Genomic DNA, 20059 nt, shown 5'->3' on the forward strand with positions numbered 1-20059 from the left:
TTGAACCAATCCTACAACTTGTATGATATCAAGTGTCGATGCAACCAAATATAATAGCTCCCAATCACTAACCTATACAAAGTTTGATTTCTAGATAGAGATTCATAATCTTTTCATTATTTCTATCCAGTGACCATGGGAGTGTTGACAGGTGTAAAATTTTCAATTCCAAACTTCTTCAACATGTCCTTAAGATAATTGTTTTGAGATACAAATATATCTTTACCTTATTGAACAACATGCAATCCTAGGAAGAATGATAATTCTCCCAACATGGATATTTCAAACTCTTTTTACATTTATACTACAAAATTTTGAATCATTATGTTAAGATCACTTCCAAAGATGATATCATCCACATATACAATAATGATCAACAAATTTTTATTATGTGCTTTGATGTAAAGGTTGTTATCTAGTGCTCCTCTTTTGAATCATTGATGTTGTAAATATGTATCAAGTCTTGAGTACTAAGCTTTGAGAGCTTGCTTTGGTCCATAAATAGCTTTCTTCAATATACAAACATAATCTTCATTTTATAATAGTTGAAATCCCTCTTATTTTTCAACATATACCTCTTCTTCTAAGTCTCCATTGAAAAAATTTGACTTGACATCCATTTGATAGACTTTGAACTTTCTAAAATATGCAAATGCTAAAAACATTATTATTGCTTCAAGTCTAGCAACTAGAGTAAAAGTTTCTTCAAAATCAACACTTTCCACTTGTGCATACCCTTTGCAAACCAATCAAGCCTTATTCCTCACTACTTTTCCATTCTCATTCAATTTGTTCGTGAAGACCCACTTGGTGCCAATTTAATTATTATCCTTTGTTTTAGAAACAATTTCCCATGTCTCATTTTTCTTGATTTGAACTAGCTCTTCCTCCATATAATTGATCCAATGCTCATATTCATTGGCTTGTGCAAAATTCTTGGATTTTATTTTGGATAACAAGGCAAAGTGTGCATGCTTTGGTGTGTTTGTAAATCTCCTTCTATCTAAACCCCTGAATATTTATTTCCAAAGATTTGATTTTTTGGATGATACTTGTGAACATTTAGATGGAGTCTTTGGATGGCTCCATAGAATTGACCCAATGCTCATCTTCATTAGCTTATGAAAAATTCTAGGGTTTTATTTTGGATAACAAGGCAAAGTGTACATGATTTAGTGTGCTTGTTAACCCACTTCTAGCTAAACCCTTGAATCTTTATTTCCAAATATTTGTTTTTTTGGATGACACTTGTGAACATTTAGATGGAGTCTTCGAATGTTGGAGTTTTGTCCCCTCATCCTTGTTTTTTTCTTCTTATTCTTCCATTTCATGCTCTCTATTGATCGTATACTTTTATTCTTTATTTACTTTTTAGCTTTTCATTTGTGGGCAATGTTTCATTTATTCTTATATCCATGCTTTCTTATACTACTGTTGAAGGCTCGAATTGTCTTCCTCAACATCGGGGAAAACCACCTGGTCAGGGCCTTAGAGCATATCCTTTTTTGTTTGGGATGGTGGCTCTGACTAGGATTATGGGACCAGTTTCCCTTAAAATGAAATTATGAGAAATAGATAGGGTGGAATTATATAACTATGATATAAATAAAACTGGAAATAAAACTAATAAACTTAATACCTATCCTGGGAAAGCTATCTGTATATGTGATTTAAAAATATTTTCATAAGCAACATGACAATATAGATTATCGTGTGATTATGATGTTAAAACAGAAAATGATAACTAATTTAATTAAATAGTTAATTAAATTAGTTGATGAATTCATCACATATACAAGATTTCATTTGTCTATTCATATAATATATAATTCCAATCACACATATCAGTAGTGAAAAAAGCATGATTTCTATTACACAAATATGAATTTCCATTCAAATCTTAAACAAATAAATAATAAATAGATAATAGTACCCAATAAATTGTTACTTTTCTCATGAGAAAAATGGCACTAGTTCAACTTTCTATTAAGAGGAACTTGAGTTACAATAGTGCAAACAAAAGCTTATTTTCAAAATTCAGAACCCGTTCTCATTACAAATGAAGGAGATTTATAGTCTTAAAACAAAATACAGATATAGCAAATAGAGCAACAACTTGAAGCAGTTTTAAAAAACAACGCTAAAATAAACCAAAAGAGACATATTTAGAGTTTGTCATAATAAATTGTCTAGGCCTGAGAAGAGGACGGTTCTCACATTCACTGTTGAAGCTTATAGATATATGTCATATTCTTCAATTCAGGTGGAGTCTTCAGTTGAATCTGCATCTAGCTGATAAATATGGAATCCCTTAATGCTGAAAACATGTGAGTGGTGGTATTGGATAGACACCTGAGCATTTACAACTAGCTGTGTGGTTTGACTAAAAATTGTCAATGGATTTCCAATTCAATTTTAGATCGCTGATCAATTATTTCGGATCACTTTTTGGATGATTCCTGCCACATTTTAGTGAGAAGTTTGATATCTGGTAGTGCTCCCTTATGGAATTTTGATATGAGATTTTCTTGGAATAAGTTATCGCTAATTGTCTCAATGATATTATTAGAGATATCTCTTGCACTGAACATTTTTTCTTCTGCATGTTTAAGACGAATCTCCCATTATCTAAAGACTATTTCCTTGTGTGACTCTTCAATTTTGGGAAGATTAACTAATCTCCCAGCAACGTTGTCCTACCATGTAAGGAAAGCTGCATTTTTTTCTTCAATATCTTCAAAAAAAATTATAAGGTATGATAATTGATCAACCAGGGAATTGGTTGTATGACACAAATCATGAATAATGGCTAAATTTTGACAAAATACAATTTGTTGTTGAGCAAGGAGACTATTTAACTTTGTTTCTTCCTTCTTGAATTTTGTCAATTCAATATTAACCTTTATTTTTCCTATCCTTTTTTGTAATTCATGTATTTGAGTGTCTCGGGCCTGCTAATCAGGTTCATATTGAACTTTAAGGGCATTAAGTTTGTTCTGGAGTTCAATAAGTTGTCCTTGTCATTGATCGGTAATATTTTTTTTTTATCTCCAAACTCTATTCCAACTGCACAAATTTTCCTTCCTTTTCTTTCAACAACTATTGTACTTAAGTTGCTTTATCCATGATTGCAGAAGCATAGGCTCCTGTGAACTGAGTGAATCTTCCCAGTTCCTCTAAAGGGGTGGACAAAGAGCCTTTCCAAACTAATTCAAAAGAAGCATTTTCTCGAACTAAAGCCTGGGATTGCTAAATTTTTCTTTTCTTTCTCTGTCTTTTAACAATAGCCTTATGCTCAGGACTATAAAATACATCGAGCAGAGGAATTTCTTCAACCTTAAATACAACCTCAGAGGTTGGGAAGGTCGGTATAACTTCAATGTCTTTAGTTTCTAAAGGATTTTCAGAGGCCTTTACAATGATCGGAGTCTATTCCAAACTTTTAGAAGTATTTGGGACCTTCTCTTTTAATGGAGTCTTAAAAACTTGTGGATCGTTTTTCTTCAAAACCTGGCCATATTGTTCCCATATTTTCTTAAGCTTGGAACTAAGAAAAAGACCTTCAACTAGAAGAGGCACCTGTTTCTTTTGTTTGCGGCATATCAATAGTCTCTCTGGAACCAACAACTATAACATCATCCTGAACTGTGCTTTCCTGAGGAAGCTTTAATGAATTCATAGGCATTTTGGCTAGCCTTGTGGCTCTGTATTGATTGAATTGAATCATCTCCTATGGAGTCAATTATTCTTCTGCTTGCCTCGTAACCATTGAATAGATATAATCTTTTTCAAATAGGTCATCAAACTTTTCTGGTTCAGGAGAAAATTGTCTGGTCCTTGATTGTGTAGTAACCTTCTTGACAGTCTGATGGGGATCATATTGTCTGTTAGGGATAGTAGGGAAATTGAATTCTAAAATATAATTAATTACAATGGTTGCATGCTTGAAATTATCCAAGCATATATGTCACACTGAATAGGAAAAATAGGCCACACTTTCTTATTAGACTCCTTTAAGACTTTTGAAATACCATTCCCTACCATCTGGTATGCTATTTTTCGGGCCAAAATCTTGTTAGGGATGTATAGAGGCAATACATGGGGGTTAGCAAGACTACCAAAGGCTCAAACATAGGTAAATAACTCCTCACCAAACTAGTTTCCTATCCGGAGAAAGTAGGTTTCGGCTTCTAGGGAAACCCTTGGGGCTCTTTTATCAAAGATGACTTGGTAAATAGGCAACATCACTCCATGGTAGATTTTATAAAAATGAGGCTGATACTTTGAGTCTCAGAGGATATTGTGATATACATGGATGGGGGTCGGGTCATTTAAAGTCCACTTCCACCCCATAGAGGTGAAATCCATATTGAAATAGAGGGCATCCATTACGTAGGCACTCATGTAAAAGGGAGCAATTATATTTTCTGAAACCTTGCACTTACTTCTAAAATTCAAGATATGAGTAGCTAGGTTATCAGACATTATATTTCCCCAATCTAAGATATAACCTTTTGAGGCAGCATCAATCAGTGGATTCCATTGATTAGAAAACTTATGTGTATTAGAATAAGCAAAGAGTCTACATATCATAGCAGTTATTTGGAAATAGGGACTAGCGAGAGAGTCAATTGCATACATACCCTTTTCCTCTCGCTTATTCTTGTTTGGGTCTCTTCTCCATGTCCTAATAGGCTCTGACACATGATCATTTTTGCTCATGGATTTCTCCACAATTTGTTTGTTATATTTGAACTGAGACTGTGGAAAATGGTACATTGGACTGAAATCATTGTCAGTGAATGACCTGATGATTTTATTCTTCTGTGTCATGAATTTCCTTTCTATAGTGCTTAAGTTGTCAATGACCCATCAAACCATGTTTGTATAAGGAAGGATTTTGGGTCGGGCCACAATCCTATGCAAGAATCAATTGGCCACATCACTGTAAGTAGTATTGGAGACTGGTGTAGAATCCTCAGCTATAATTTTTATTTATGTGACTCTAGGTACTTCATCCTCAAATATTTTATAGATAAATTCCCAAGAGACACTTTCAGCATCTAGAGAACAGACTGTATCAGAAATAATCCTATCATATCGACGTTTTTAGTTGGAGCAGTCGATTGCTGTTGAGTAGTAGGTTTCTTCTTTGCTTTGACTTCTTTAGACATTTCTTCAAAATTATGCTTGTGAGGACTATCCTATAATGAAAACCACAAGTCTAAGCGATAACTTCTTCTCCTAAAAGACTTAGCACAAATAATGAATTTCACATGAAAATTTGTGGCTTTAAGGGAGAATTATGATAGAATCAAATTGCAATGAATGAGGATGATTATAATCTCGAAAACCATAAATTCACCACTTTCAAAGATTAAATGCCAGAATGTGAATTCACGTGGGTTTGTATACATCAGCGTATCGGAAGAAAAATATCAAAGAAAACAATTGGATATGCATTAGAAAGTTACAATATTAGTAACTTCTGATAAATCATATTCGAAGAAGTAATGGGTATAAGTAGAGGTGCGAAGTGACATCGATGTTTTTATATCGGCGATGACATATTGGAAGTTTTAAGAGCAGGATCATGATATGAAAGTCCCAATATTAGATATATAATGGAATATTAGAGGTTTCATGGTATCGAAGGGATGAGTATCGGAGATAGTGGATATCGGAGGAGGTAGGTATCAGAGCTGGGAGATAGTGGATATCAGAGGAGGCACGTATCAGAGTTGGGAGATATCGGAGATAGTGGATATTAGAGGTTTCATAAGTGGCACACTTAGAAAGTTATGATATTGTGAAGGTATGTTATGCCAAGTGGAAGTTGTGAGGTCGGTGACTCTTATAATATTCATTTAAAATGGGGTGCATGTTTTGTATTATTTTTTTATCAAAACCTTTTTAATGAATAAATTAATGGTCGAGGAAGATTTATCGGGAAATGGATTTATTGTAAATTTCTCAAAATAAAAGTTACGATATTATCAGAGTCCGATAAAAATATTCCGATAATGCATCAATTTTGTAATAAGAGGGCCTATCAGTATTTTGATTTATCGTAATATTATAAGGGTTGGGCCTCCGATACTTGATTTCCAATGAGGGAAACTTCCAGCTTAAGATATTTTATAACAATACTAAAAATAAAGAGTTTTATTGAAAACTAAAGAGTTTTAATAACATAAATAACAGTCCCCATTATTTATTATATAACTAAAATAAATAAATAAAAATTGGGGGTAGGGTGGGTGGGGGGGGGGGGGGTGTTGAATGCTACAACAACTACCTTGCACAATATTTTTTGCAACATTTATAGCCCTTGTTTCTAGATGAATAAAAAATAAATATTATTGTAGGAAATATTGTTGTCATATATTTCAAATACATGGGGAAACTACATATGCCCAAGATAAATATTGGAAAATGAAGATTGTTGGAAATATTGTTTTTGGAATTTTGATGTGCCATTTGGATACCCTATATTTGAACGAATTTTTACTCCAAATACCTAGCTTAAATGGGATCATAGGAAATATGGTTGGAAATATTATTCTAATATATTTCCAATGGTATATGAAACTCCCTCTAACTCAATGTGAATGAGGAGATATGGAATATTTCATCAAGATGGCCCAACCAAAATACAAATAGGATGATTGAACCAGTCTTACAAGTCAACCCCATAAGTAAATGTACAAACGCTATAAATAAGGATCATATGAGTTCATTTGAACACCAATCCAAGAAAGAAGAGATCACAGGATGAAAGAGGATATGGGGACTAATTTTTGGGTAATTCCTGGAGTCTAAAGGTGGAAGCAAAAATTGTGATTTATGGGGTGAACAAGTCATATTGGAATTTTCACTATAAATTTTCTTCTAGGATGTTTTAGACCATGAAACTTTAAGGAAATAGAGATAATATCTTCATGTACCCATGATTAAAATTTCAAACCTTAGTTTTCTATAATGTCATAGATATGCTCTGAGGAAGTTAGGCCTCCTAAATGCTCCTGCAATCTTCTTCAAATAGGTTATCATGGTATTTTCGCTATAAATTTTATTCTAAGATGTTTCGAAATGTGAAACTTGGAGGATGTAGACAAAATATCTTCATGTACCTATGGTTAAAATTTTAGACCTTTTTTTTGCTAAAATATCATAGATATGGTCTGAGAGAGTTAGGCTTCTTGAATTCTCATAAAATCTGCTTCAAACAGGTCAACTTGGTATTTTCACTATAGATTTATTTCTATGATGTTTAAAAATATGAAATCTAGAGGAGATAGACAATATATCTCAAGTAATTATAATATACTTTATGATAATGTTTCGATGTGATTTTGGAGATATGGTATCAATAAGTTAAGCTTCCTGAATGCTCATAAAATCTACTTCAAATAGGTCAACTTGGTATTTTCTCTATAAAATTATTTCTATGATGTTTCAAACTTTGAAATATGAAGGATACATAGTGGACATCTCAAGGTACCTTTAATACAACTTTCAGACCTTGTTTATCTATAATTTTGGTGATATGAATGCTCCTAAAATGTTGGAAATAACACTGAGAGGGGGGGGTGAATCAGTATTATCACATTAATAAAACTTTTTCATTTCCATAATCAGATTGATATATGCTACTTCCACAACTTCTTATCATTAAGTTAATTGATCTTCAATGAGTGCATTAGAACATTATCAACCATATTATCAGTTAACAGATGCAGTAACATAGAATAGATCATCACACATAAGGCACACACATGAACACCATGATATAAGGTGGAAACCCAATGTGGGAGAAAACCACTTGCTGCAAGTCATCTCAATATTCTTTTTAATAAGAAAATCCTTTTACAATATTTGTACTGGTGCAGTCTTATACCAGTACGGGAGCTACAACCCCCTTTGCTCTTGTACTAGCCGATCCATTTACTAGTACGCAGGCTGCTACCTGCTACAATGCTCCAAAGATTTCCTTTAGCTCTTGTACTAGCTTAGATACTAGTACGTAGGTGCTGACCTACAATCTTCTCTCCTCCAGGTACCACGTTTCATCAATTTTCAGACTGGATACACTGAAGCACAACACATAATCTGAAAGGCCACATTTCATCCAATTTTCATACTGGGCCCAACAACATTGAAGCTCATAATCAAACAACCTTCTGAATTACCCAAGCACTAGATCAATACATATACAAGTGAGTCATCAATCAGATCTAGTCCATCAGATCACATAAAATGAGTCAATAAGAACCTGATCCATTCATCCATCAATGTATAAACATTTAATCAATCACTGCTGTTATCAGAACTTAATACCAGAAACCAGACATCACTTCAAAACCCAGAACACAACAATAAGAAACAGGGACAACTAAATAGATTTCATGAGAAGTACGCAGCTTCACCCATAGAACACCTGCGTAGAAGTACGCACTGTTTCCAACTAGTTTCCTGCATACCCACGCACTGTGCCTCACGGAATTCCTGCGTACCTGCGCTCTGTGTCTTATGAACTGCCTGCACACCTCTGCATCTGCAGTGCTTCTAGGCCTGCGTATCTGCGCACCTGCGCCTGCGTATCTCCGCACTTTTCTTTCACTGTACTTGCGTTCCTGTAGGTATAGATAATTTCAAGACTTCAAGAATAACCCAGACTGTCAGATCTACAGATCTGAACATGCGCCGCGGAGATATCAACCCATTAGTAGATCTGACTTGTAATTCTCATGTTTCTCCTTGATATTGATTCAACTCTCTCTCACAAACCGATTACAAGAATTTTAGATCTAGCTTCTCTTAAGATCTTCTCTTTTCACACACGTCTAGCCAAATGATCTCCTTTGCTTTATATAGGCAGGCTCTTCCTAAAATCATGGATCAATACCATAGATAACCAATACAAGGGATCCAAACCGGGGCTAAATTAGATCCTATACCATGGGCCAAAACCATAGAATCAAGAACGGCGGGCTAAATACCACGAGCCAAACATAAGAAACCCCTCATGAGCGCGCTTCTCTGCCTTGAAGTGAGTGAACTAGGGTCCGCACCTTTTACATGGTGTACCTGCGGGTATGTACGCACTTTATCTATAACATGCCTGCGGGTCCACAGCTTTTGTACAGTGTACCTGCGTACCTCTTGTTTTCTTCATTATTTGTGAGCTAATCATCAATCTCTACTACTGACCTATTGTACAGTGATCCATCACCTGTATGAGTTGCCATCAAGGACAATACTTTAGCCATAATGCCAACAATCTCCCCCTTTGGACTTGATGGCAAAGCTTACTTGTGAATTGTCATCTAATCCCTTTGAACTGTCCTACATCCATGTATTCTGTCATATCTGATATCTCTTCTGTGGATTCATCTGAATGTATACAAGTGAGATGATCTTCTATGAGAGGGTTGCCATCAAGTACAACACATGCATCATAATGCCAACGATCTCCCCCTTTGGACTTGATGGCAACAACACCAAATCACTCTCCCCCTTTGAAATCAAGGGCAAAGGGTTTTTCTCCCCCTAAGAACATGCTCCCCTTGACTATAAACCAGATCTGCTGAAGTCTCTAAATGAGCTCCCCCTTTGTATATGCCATGGTGCAGCACACTGATAATGCTCTTTCTGAAAACAAGCTGAAATATCTGCTCTGCTATATAGTGTTGTTCATGCTCAAGCTCCCCCTGACTGTAAGCAAGGTCTGCAAAAAGATGTTCTACAAGAAGAACATGACTCTATATATCATACATCCATCAGCCAACCAAGTGGGGATACATCAGGAACTAAATACATTACATCTTCATCCCAGGCATAGTGGGGAAACCAACATAGGTCGTTACATGACCTGAAGAGATGACTACAATAGATAGAGACATACTATTACATCATGAGTCGTGATATGACATTTATAACAGAGACCAATCACCTAAGATAAACATCAGCAACAACACTGTATGATCTGCTCCATAGTATCTGTCAACAGCAACTAGATCAACAACTTGCATGAATCATCAAGGTATGTCTGCATCAACTCATTCATGGCCATTATGAACCAAGTATCATCAATTCTGCAACTTTGAATAGTCAACCATGAATCCAGCCAACAATCCTCATCCATATATGTGCCAAGAATGAAAGGAATCATGCAAGCACCATTAGAGTATCAACCACAAATCTGATCCAAGAACAATGTGAACAACTCATAACCATAGCAAGATGAATCATAAGCATCGTCACCAAGGACCATAATGCCAACAATGCATTAAGAGCATATGCTCCCCCTAAACTTGTGCCATCTGTCAGATCTTATCAACAAGAAAAATCAGCCAACAAATGCCTTAAGATAGATCCGCAGTTTTTCTTTATCTGGCCTGCGTGGCTCCGCACTTCACCTTCTGCTCCCCTGCGTACACCCGCAGAGAGCCTTCTAATACAGCGCGTACCCACGCACCTGTGCCACCAATCGCGCCGCGTACCTCACGCATTCTTTGCTTCTATCGCGCCGCGTACTTCTATGTACCTCCGTAGGTTTTCCTTCTATCACGCCGCGTACCTCTGATCTTGCTCCGCACCGCCTCTTCTGTCTCGCCGCGTCCGTCCGCATGTGCCCTTTTGTTACGCCGCGTACTTATACTGTACCTTCGCAGCTCGACCTCCTATGTCGCCGCATACCTACGCACCAGGACCATTGCTGCGTTGCGTACCCTCGCACTTTCACAGTGTATCACCTGCGTACCTATGATTAGAACCCAATTAACAGTCCTCCTCTATGCCACTGACAGTCAGATTCTCAGATCTGATCTTGTGCTCGAGAGATCATACTTCATAGATTCACTTCCAACTTCACTTTTCCCTACTGCCTTTCTTCAAATAATCATATACGCGATTGTGCAGTATCCAACTCGCGTATATACGCGACTTTCCTTTATGGATTTTGCATATGAGATTCAGGACACTGAAGTTTTTTACTTTCAGCTCCCTCTGATTCTGGTATGTCTGTACGTTGTGCTGTGCCGCCTTTTTCTGACTATAGTTCCTTTTTCCTCCATATCTTCAAGCGTGATGATGACATTTTCTCCTTTTGATATGGTGCCCACACTTTGTTTCTGCATTCCTTAGCTATATGTCCAAGCTTGTTACATGTATAATATCTTACATGTTTCATATTCCTCCTGTAACAGTCAGTAGCTTTATGACCATACATATTGCAAGCAAAGCAATATCCATTAAAGTACCTTGAATGTGATGATCTTTCTGCATAATGGTCTTGAACCCTTCTTCTTCTACATCTAGCTGCAACATGTCCAAGATTATGACATACATAACATTCAACATTATTCATAGGAGGAGTAAAGGATTTTCTTTGAGGAATCCCTTTCCTTGGTTGATGATGAGATTGATCTTTCATTTCTTCGTTGATAACTTTAGATTTCTCTTTAGAGTTTCTTGCCTCACCTTGTGAACTAGATTCACCTTCAACAGATTCATGGAAACCAAGACCAGTCTTTATAGTAGGAGACCTTTGACTGCTAAGAATATCATCCAAGACTTTAGAACTATCTTGAAATCGTAAAAGCTTATCCTTTTCTTCTAATTTACCTTTCAAGATATTTACCTCAACCTGAAGCTGTTTTTCCTTTTCAAGAGATTGCTTCTTCAAATCTTCTTCAGATTTCCTTCCTTCTTCCATTTGTTCCCTTAGATTGAGAATCTCCTTTTCTTGTTCTTCATTCAAATCCTGCTGCATTTGACGAATTCTGAATGCACATTCCAGCTGGGATTTTAAGCTGATGACTTCGTTGTCTTGTTTTTCAATTGCTTGGTGTAGATCTTCATTCTGCTTCTTTGATTCTTCAAGATCTCCTTTTAGTGAGAGGATTGTAGCTTCAATATTTTCATAGTAGCTGGATCTATCTTTGAGTTTCTTGATGGTTGTGCTTCTTTCGTTGACTTCTTTTCTTAATGATGTCACTTCAAGCTGCAATTTTTGACATTGGTCATCCTTGTCCTTGAGCAGTTTTCTTACCTTGCTTCCTTCTTCTAGTTGGGCCTTTAGTTTGGTAGCTTCTTCTTTGAAGTCACATTCCCTTTTGTTCAATAGATCTTGTTGATCTCTAATTTTGTCTGTCAGCCTTTTAAATTCTGCCTCTATTTGATATCTTTCTTGTTCACCCATAAGAGCAAATTCAGTAATTTCACTATCACTTTCATCTCTTCCAAAAGGAAAGATAGTTGGAACATCAAAGGATAATATATTCATACCTGATAATGATTATGAATCTGATTCTGAATCTGATTCTGAATCTGAAGAGCTTCTTATACCTAATCCCCAATAGATTCTCCCACTGTCATAGTTCTTCTGAGATGACTTCTTTTTCTTAGGTTCTTTCTTCTTAAGCTTCTTTCCCATTGTTCCACGGATCTCCTTCAAGCGATCAAGCTTCTATCAAAGGACCGGCTCTGATACCAATTGTTGGAAATAATACTGAGAGGGGGGGGGGGTGAATCAGTATTATCACATTAATAAAACTTTTTCATTTCCATAATCAGATTGATATATGCTACTTCCACAACTTCTTATCATTAAGTTAATTGATCTTCAATGAGTGCATTAGAACATTATCAACCATATTATCAGTTAACAGATGCAGTAGCATAGAATAGATCATCACACATAAGGCACACACATGAACACCATGATATAAGGTGGAAACCCAATGCAGGAGAAAACCACCTGCTGCAAGTCATCTCAATCTTCTTTTTAATAAGAAAATCCTTTTACAATATTTGTACTGGTGCAGTCTTATACCAGTACGGGAGCTACAAACCCCTTTGCTCTTGTACTAGCCGATCCATTTACTAGTACGCAGGCTGCTACCTGCTACAATGCTCTAAAGATTTCCTTTAGCTCTTGTACTAGCTTAGATACTAGTACGTAGGTGCTGACCTACAATCTTCTCTCCTCCAGGTACCATGTTTCATCAATTTTCAGACTGGATACACTGAAGCACAACACATAATCTGAAAGGCCACATTTCATCCAATTTTCATACTGGGCCCAACAACATTGAAGCTCATAATCAAACAACCTTCTGAATTACCCAAGCACTAGATCAATACATATACAAGTGAGTCATCAATCAGATCTAGTCCATCAGATCACATAAAATGAGTCAATAAGAACCTGATCCATTCATCCATCAATGTATAAACATTTAATCAATCACTGCTGTTATCAGAACTTAATACCAGAAACCAGACATCACTTCAAAACCCAGAACACAACAATAAGAAACAGGGACAGCTAAATAGATTTCATGAGAAGTACGCAGCTTCACCCATAGAACACCTGCGTAGAAGTACGCATTGTTTCCAACTGGTTTCCTGCGTACCCACACACTGTGCCTCACGGACTTCCTACGTACATGTGCTCTGTGTCTTATGAACTGCCTGCGCACCTCTGCATCTGCAGTGCTTCTGGGCTTGCGTATCTGCGCACCTGTAGTGCTTCTACGCTTACGTATCTCTGCACTTTTCTTTCACTGTACTTGCGTTCCTGCGGGTATAGATAATTTCAAGACTTCAAGAATAACCTAAACTGTCAGATCTACAGATCTGAACATGCGCCGCGGAGATATCAACCCATTAGTAGATCCGACTTGTAATTCTCATGTTTCTCCTTGATATTGATTCAACTCTCTCTCACAAACCGATTACAAGAATTTCAGATCTAGCTTCTCTTAAGATCTTCTCTTTTCACACACGTCTAGCCAAATGATCTCCTTTGCTTTATATAGGCAGGCTCTTCCTAAAATCATGGGTCAATACCATAGATAACCAATACAAGGGATCCAAACCGGGGCTAAATTAGATCCTATACCACGGGCCAAAACCATAGAATCAAGAACGGCGGGCTAAATACCACGGGCCAAACATAAGAAACCCCTTGTGAGCATGCTTCTCTGCCTTGAAGTGAGTGAACTGGGGTCCGCACCTTTTACATGGTGTACCTGCAGGTATGTACGCACTTTATCTATGACATGCCTGCGGGTCTGCAGCTTTTGTACGGTGTACCTGCGTACCTCTTGTTTTCTTCATTATTTGTGAGCTAATCATCAATCTCTGCTACTGACCTGTTGTACAGTGATCCATCACCTGTATGAGTTGCCATCAAGGACAACACTTTAGCCATAATGCCAACAATCTCCCCCTTTGGACTTGATGGCAAAGCTTACTTGTGAATTGTCATCTGATCCCTTTGAACTGTCCTACATCCATGCATTCTGTCATATCTGATATCTCTTCTGTGGATTCATCTGAATGTATACAAGTGAGATGATCTTCTATGAGAGGGTTGCCATCAAGTACAACACATGCATCATAATGCCAACATAAAACTTGTTTTAAACAGGTTAGATTGATATTTTTGCTATAATTTTCTTCCTAATATGTTTCATACTGTAAAATATGGAGGAGACATATATATATATATATATATATATATATATATATATATATATATATATATATATATATATATATATATATATATATATACATATATATATATATATATACATATATATATATATATATATATATATATATACATATATATATATATATATATATACATATATATATATATATATACATATATATATATATATATATATACATATATATATATATATATACATATATATATATATATATATATATATATATATATTATTATCTATGGTAGAAATTTCAAAACTAGATTTGTAAAATTGAATATGTGGCATGTTGTGCAAGTTTTTTCTTAGGAAGAATTCAAAAGAAACTAGTTTTGGGGGAAGTATACGTGGTGAAGCCTAGAAGTAGCAAGTAGACATGGTGAAGGTAGAAGCAACTAATATACCTAGTGAAGTAAAAAATAGCAATAAGACTTGGCCAAAGTAGAAGTAGCTACATACATTATGAAGAAGCAAGCAAACTAAGTGAAATAGGTGGATGCCTACAAATAATTAAATGGGATTGGTGTCTCTAGTAGGATGGTGCATACAAAGTAGTAGAGGGGATTGGTGTCTTATATACATTGGTGCCTAAAAAGTAATAGAGGGGATTGGTGTCTCCTATAATTCAGTGACTATAAAGAAATAGAGAGGACTAGTGTCTTCTATAAGTTGGTGCCTATAAAGAAACATAAGAGATTGGTGTCTCCTATAGGTTGGTGCCTACAAATTGATGTAATAGTAGGATGGTTCCTACAAGACGTTCATGTAAAGTGATTTTGTCGTTTTCTCCTATAAGGGTTTCCACATATATCTTGTGTTACTTGGTTAGTGTTTGAGATTGATGTTTTATGATGTTCAAATGTTTAAATAAGTAAATATTTTCATTGTACTAATTCATCCCCCCATCTCAATAATTGTGAATCCAACAACCATTTTCTCCTGAATCAAACCTCCCTAAGTTATGTTCATTTATCTTGATGTAGCACTTGCTACCAAATAATTTGGAATGTTGAACTAAAGTAGGTCTACATTTTCATAATTCATAAGGAGTCTTATTGTTTTTTACTCTGATTCGAGATCTATTTAGGATGTGAACTATTGTATTAATTGTTTCTCCCCAAAATTTGTATACAATGTATGATTCATTAATCAATGTTCTTTCCATATCTTACATGGGTATGTTCATTCTTTCAAAAACATCATTCCACTGAGGAGTCCTCACCCTTGAAAAATTTCTTCTAATTTCTCACAAAATTCATTTAATTCATTAGAAATTAAATCTTATCCTCAATCACATCTCAAAAACGTGATGTTTAGATCAGTTTGATTCTCAACCCGCACTATGAAGATTTTGAACTTGTCAAATGATTTTGATTTCTCTTTAGATAATCCATATCATTCTTGTATAGTCATCAATTAGAAGCATAAAGTATCTCAACACTTAATGTTTGTGTTCTTCTAGGCCCATGGATATATCTATATATATATATATATATATATATATATATATATATATATATATATATATAGATATATATCTAGAGATATATATATATATATATATATATATATATATGAACAAGCTATAATGGCCTTGTTGATGAGCACTCTTTTGTCTCGAAGTAGACTCCGGTCTTCTTCCCATGTTGGCATGGATTGTAAATAGTATCACTTGGATTTGAAATCTTTGGAATGTCTCTTACTGCTTTTGTTTTGTTAGTAAAAAAAAATATATGACTAGTCTTCTGTTCTATAGCCAAAATTCATCCACTTTCCCTATACAACATTTTTCGTTGACTTCATCTAAGACACATACATTGCTTGAGGTCTTAGCAACATTTTCCATGAATCTTCCTAATCCATATTTCCTTATTTCAAACCCTTTATAAAAATATGTGAGATCATGTCCTTTATCACATATTTGACTAACACTCAAGATATTGTGCTTTAGACCATCAACATATAGAACATTTTGAGCTTTATCCTTTCCATCATCAATACTAATTGTCTCTTTTCCCATTATTCTAGTTGGTGCATTGTTTCTAAAAGTGACGCTTCCTCCTTTGTATTCATTTAGAGGGATAAATTTGATCTTATCTCTTGTCATATGTTTTTACCACCCACTATCAATATACCATTTACTTCCTTGGTTTTGAACATATAGAGAAAGTCCACATTTTTCCTATTTTTCTTGCTTATTTTTCCAAATGTCTGTATTCTTCTTGCTTGTTTTTCTTGGGAGGCCTTATTGAGCTACTTCCATAATCATGTCCTTTGTGCCAAAAGTTATTTCACTTGTAATATTCAATATTATCCAATGGGGGAGAAAATAAGTTGTATCTTCTATCACCTCTTTCATAAGGACTTCTATATTTGTTGCTTACATAACTTTTCATTGAGGTCTTGTAAGATTTGTTGTTTCTATTTATTCTATAATATATTTCCTTATGAACAAAGTTATTAAAAGAAAATTAATCGCCATAAATTAGGTTTCCATACCTAGATGTGAAAGGCCTTCTTAAAATAATAGTTCTTAGAATCCATTATCGTTGTATTTATGAGGAAATTTAGGCCTCTATTGATTCCTTACTCCCTTTATGGCGCTTCTTGTATTGTAGATAGTTTCATGCCTTTGATAGTTCTTAGCTTCATTTTGTATGCTACTTGTGTTTCTGATAGAACCTTTGAACACATTAGCATAGATTTTAGTTTCTTCCTTTTATAATGTCTTTGTTCTTGATTCTCTTTTGAAAGTATCATGATTTTCTTTATAGCCAAGGCATCTTTGGATAAAAGGATACCTTCGATAGTTGAGAATTTTATCTAATATTTTAGTGTCATTTACATTTAAATTTAAACTCTTATTCAACTAGCATTTTATTTCTCTCGTTCCTTTCTCAAGGAAACAACCTTTGCTGCTAGCTTCTCAAAAAAAAAAAATCCTTTATTTCAGTTGACTTATTAGTGTTTCCTCTATTCTCTTTTCCTCTTCTAGTTGTGTATTTAGGAGGATGATTATGGCTTCATCGGAGCCATTATATTTATTTTCAAATTCGTAAAATAGTACCTTCTTCTTTTTATTATTTCTTCTAAGTCTATCTATTTCTTCTAAGGATTCAACAAGTTATGCTTCAAGATTTACTTTCCCCTCAATATCTTCTTCTTCTGGATCTATTTTCTCTTCTAGTTGTATATCTATATCTATATATATATATATATATATATATATATAGATATAGATATAGATATAGATATAGATATAGATATAGATATAGATATAGATATAGATATATAGATATAGATATAGATATAGATATAGATATAGATATATATATATATATATATATATATATATATATATATATATATCTATATATATATATATATATATATTATTCTGAGCCTCCATGGCCATAGATATAGATATAGATATAGATATAGATATAGATATATATATATATATATATATATATATATATATATATATATATATATAGATATATATATATATATATATATATATATATATATATATATATATATATATATATATATATATATATATATATATCTATATCTATATCTATATATATATTATTCTGAGCCTCCATGGCCATGAGTAGTACTTATTTGTCTTCATCATGTGCATGTTCATCACTCTCTCTCATGAGCTATTATCTTCTTTGCAATAAAATATTTTCTTCTAGAGAGATCTTCCCTTTTATGTTTATAAAATCTCCACCTATATTTATGTTCTTTTTCATCACCATTGTCTTCCAATTTTGAATGTAGACATTTAGAAGCAACATGACCTATTTTATAATAATTAAAACTTTTAAGTGGTTGCTTACCTTTATATTTTCCAAATCCTCTTTTCATATTTCTCACAAAATTGAGCTTCTAGTGCATCTGATTCATGCCTATAATGATCATGGTCCTTTTGTCCTTTTGTTATATTTTATGCTTTGAAGGATACTTCCTTTATTATTGATTTCTATTTTTTTATTATCATTTCATATCTAGTCATATTTCCATGTATTTAGTCCATATTTAGGTTTTCCAAACCTTCTATTTTTTTAGTGGCTAATACATTTGCATTGAATCTCAAGGGAAACAATCTCAACACCTTTTGGACAATTAATAATTCTTCAATATTTTCATCAATTCCTTTAATAGTATTAACAATATCATCTACATGAAGGAAGAATCCTGTAATATTTTCTTCTTCATTCATCTTTTAACTCTCAAATTGTATTTTGTGAGTTTTAAGCTTTCCCTATTTACCTTTTAATCTCCTTCATATATTCTTTGAATATTATCCTAATTATATTTAGCGGATCCACATTGCATCATCTAAAAAAATTATGATTCTGCAACGCCACCTAAAATGGCATTCATTATTTTTGTATTATGTACAAAACCATTTTTACCATCTTGATCAATTGGAGTTGTAGGTTATTAGCATCCAAAATAGATAGCCAAATGTCAACATCAAGAGACATCAAATAGGTCCTCATCCTTATCTTCCATAAGGAATATTTTTTTCCATCAAGGAGTGGGGATCTATTTGAGAAAGAAATTTTCCTAACTATCCATTTTCCCCTCTAAGATAACATTCTAGTGGTTATACTACTTCTAAAGGAAACTACTCTATTACCAGATGTTGGATTCATAATTATACTAAGAAGGGGAGTAGGAGGGTGAATCAATATAATAATTTTTAATTATTTAAAACATTCAAGCGCAATAAAACATCAACTTAATAATCAAACCATAAAACACAAGATATACATGGAAACCCTTCAAGGAAAAACCCACAAAATTTATTTTAATTAACTATTTTTTGTAAACACTAACCTATGGGAGACACATGTCTAAGCTCTACTGCTTTGTAGAAACCAAACTATAGGAAACACCAATCCCCTTGTTAGCATCCTATTTTTCTCCCTAGAGTCAGTACTCATGCGTTCTTTTATTGTTGACCACTTTCTTAAGCTTTGACCTATATTTTGACCTAGCTTTGTCCACAGTCACCGGGATCTAGTGGCTGATAGAGATATTCTAGCCTTCTAGACGCATGGAGCACCCTTTTTCATAGCGACTGGAGCCAAATTTTCTCAGTTCAGTCCCTGTGACCCTGTCTCATGTTCTAGAGGCTTACATTCTCTAGGAGATCAATTTGAAGCCACATGATATCTTATCTCTTCGAGTTGGCTTGGGTGCATTATTAGAGAAGCTTCTTAACTTTTATTCAAGCTAATCGTCTACATTTTTCCTCCTTGGAAGCCCTTTAGGTCTCTATATATTGGTCTATCATTGAGGTTCAAGCAAGTTTTGGGGTTTTGGAGAGTTGGAGAGTCATTCTGCTATTATGATTATGTGAGGGCTTGTGATTTATTTTGGTTTCAAGGTCATATTGCTTGGAGAAGGGGAGACTTTTCTGGAATTTGAAGGAGAAGATACATATGTGATGATATACATTATTTGTATATTGTTCATGTTGATTTTTTTTAGCTGACAGCTCTCCATGG

Source organism: Pinus tabuliformis, chromosome Q, assembly GCF_031772625.1.
Source record: "Pinus tabuliformis cultivar Carrire ecotype Pingquan chromosome Q, CPIR1, whole genome shotgun sequence".
Classification (NCBI taxonomy): domain Eukaryota; kingdom Viridiplantae; phylum Streptophyta; class Pinopsida; order Pinales; family Pinaceae; genus Pinus; species Pinus tabuliformis.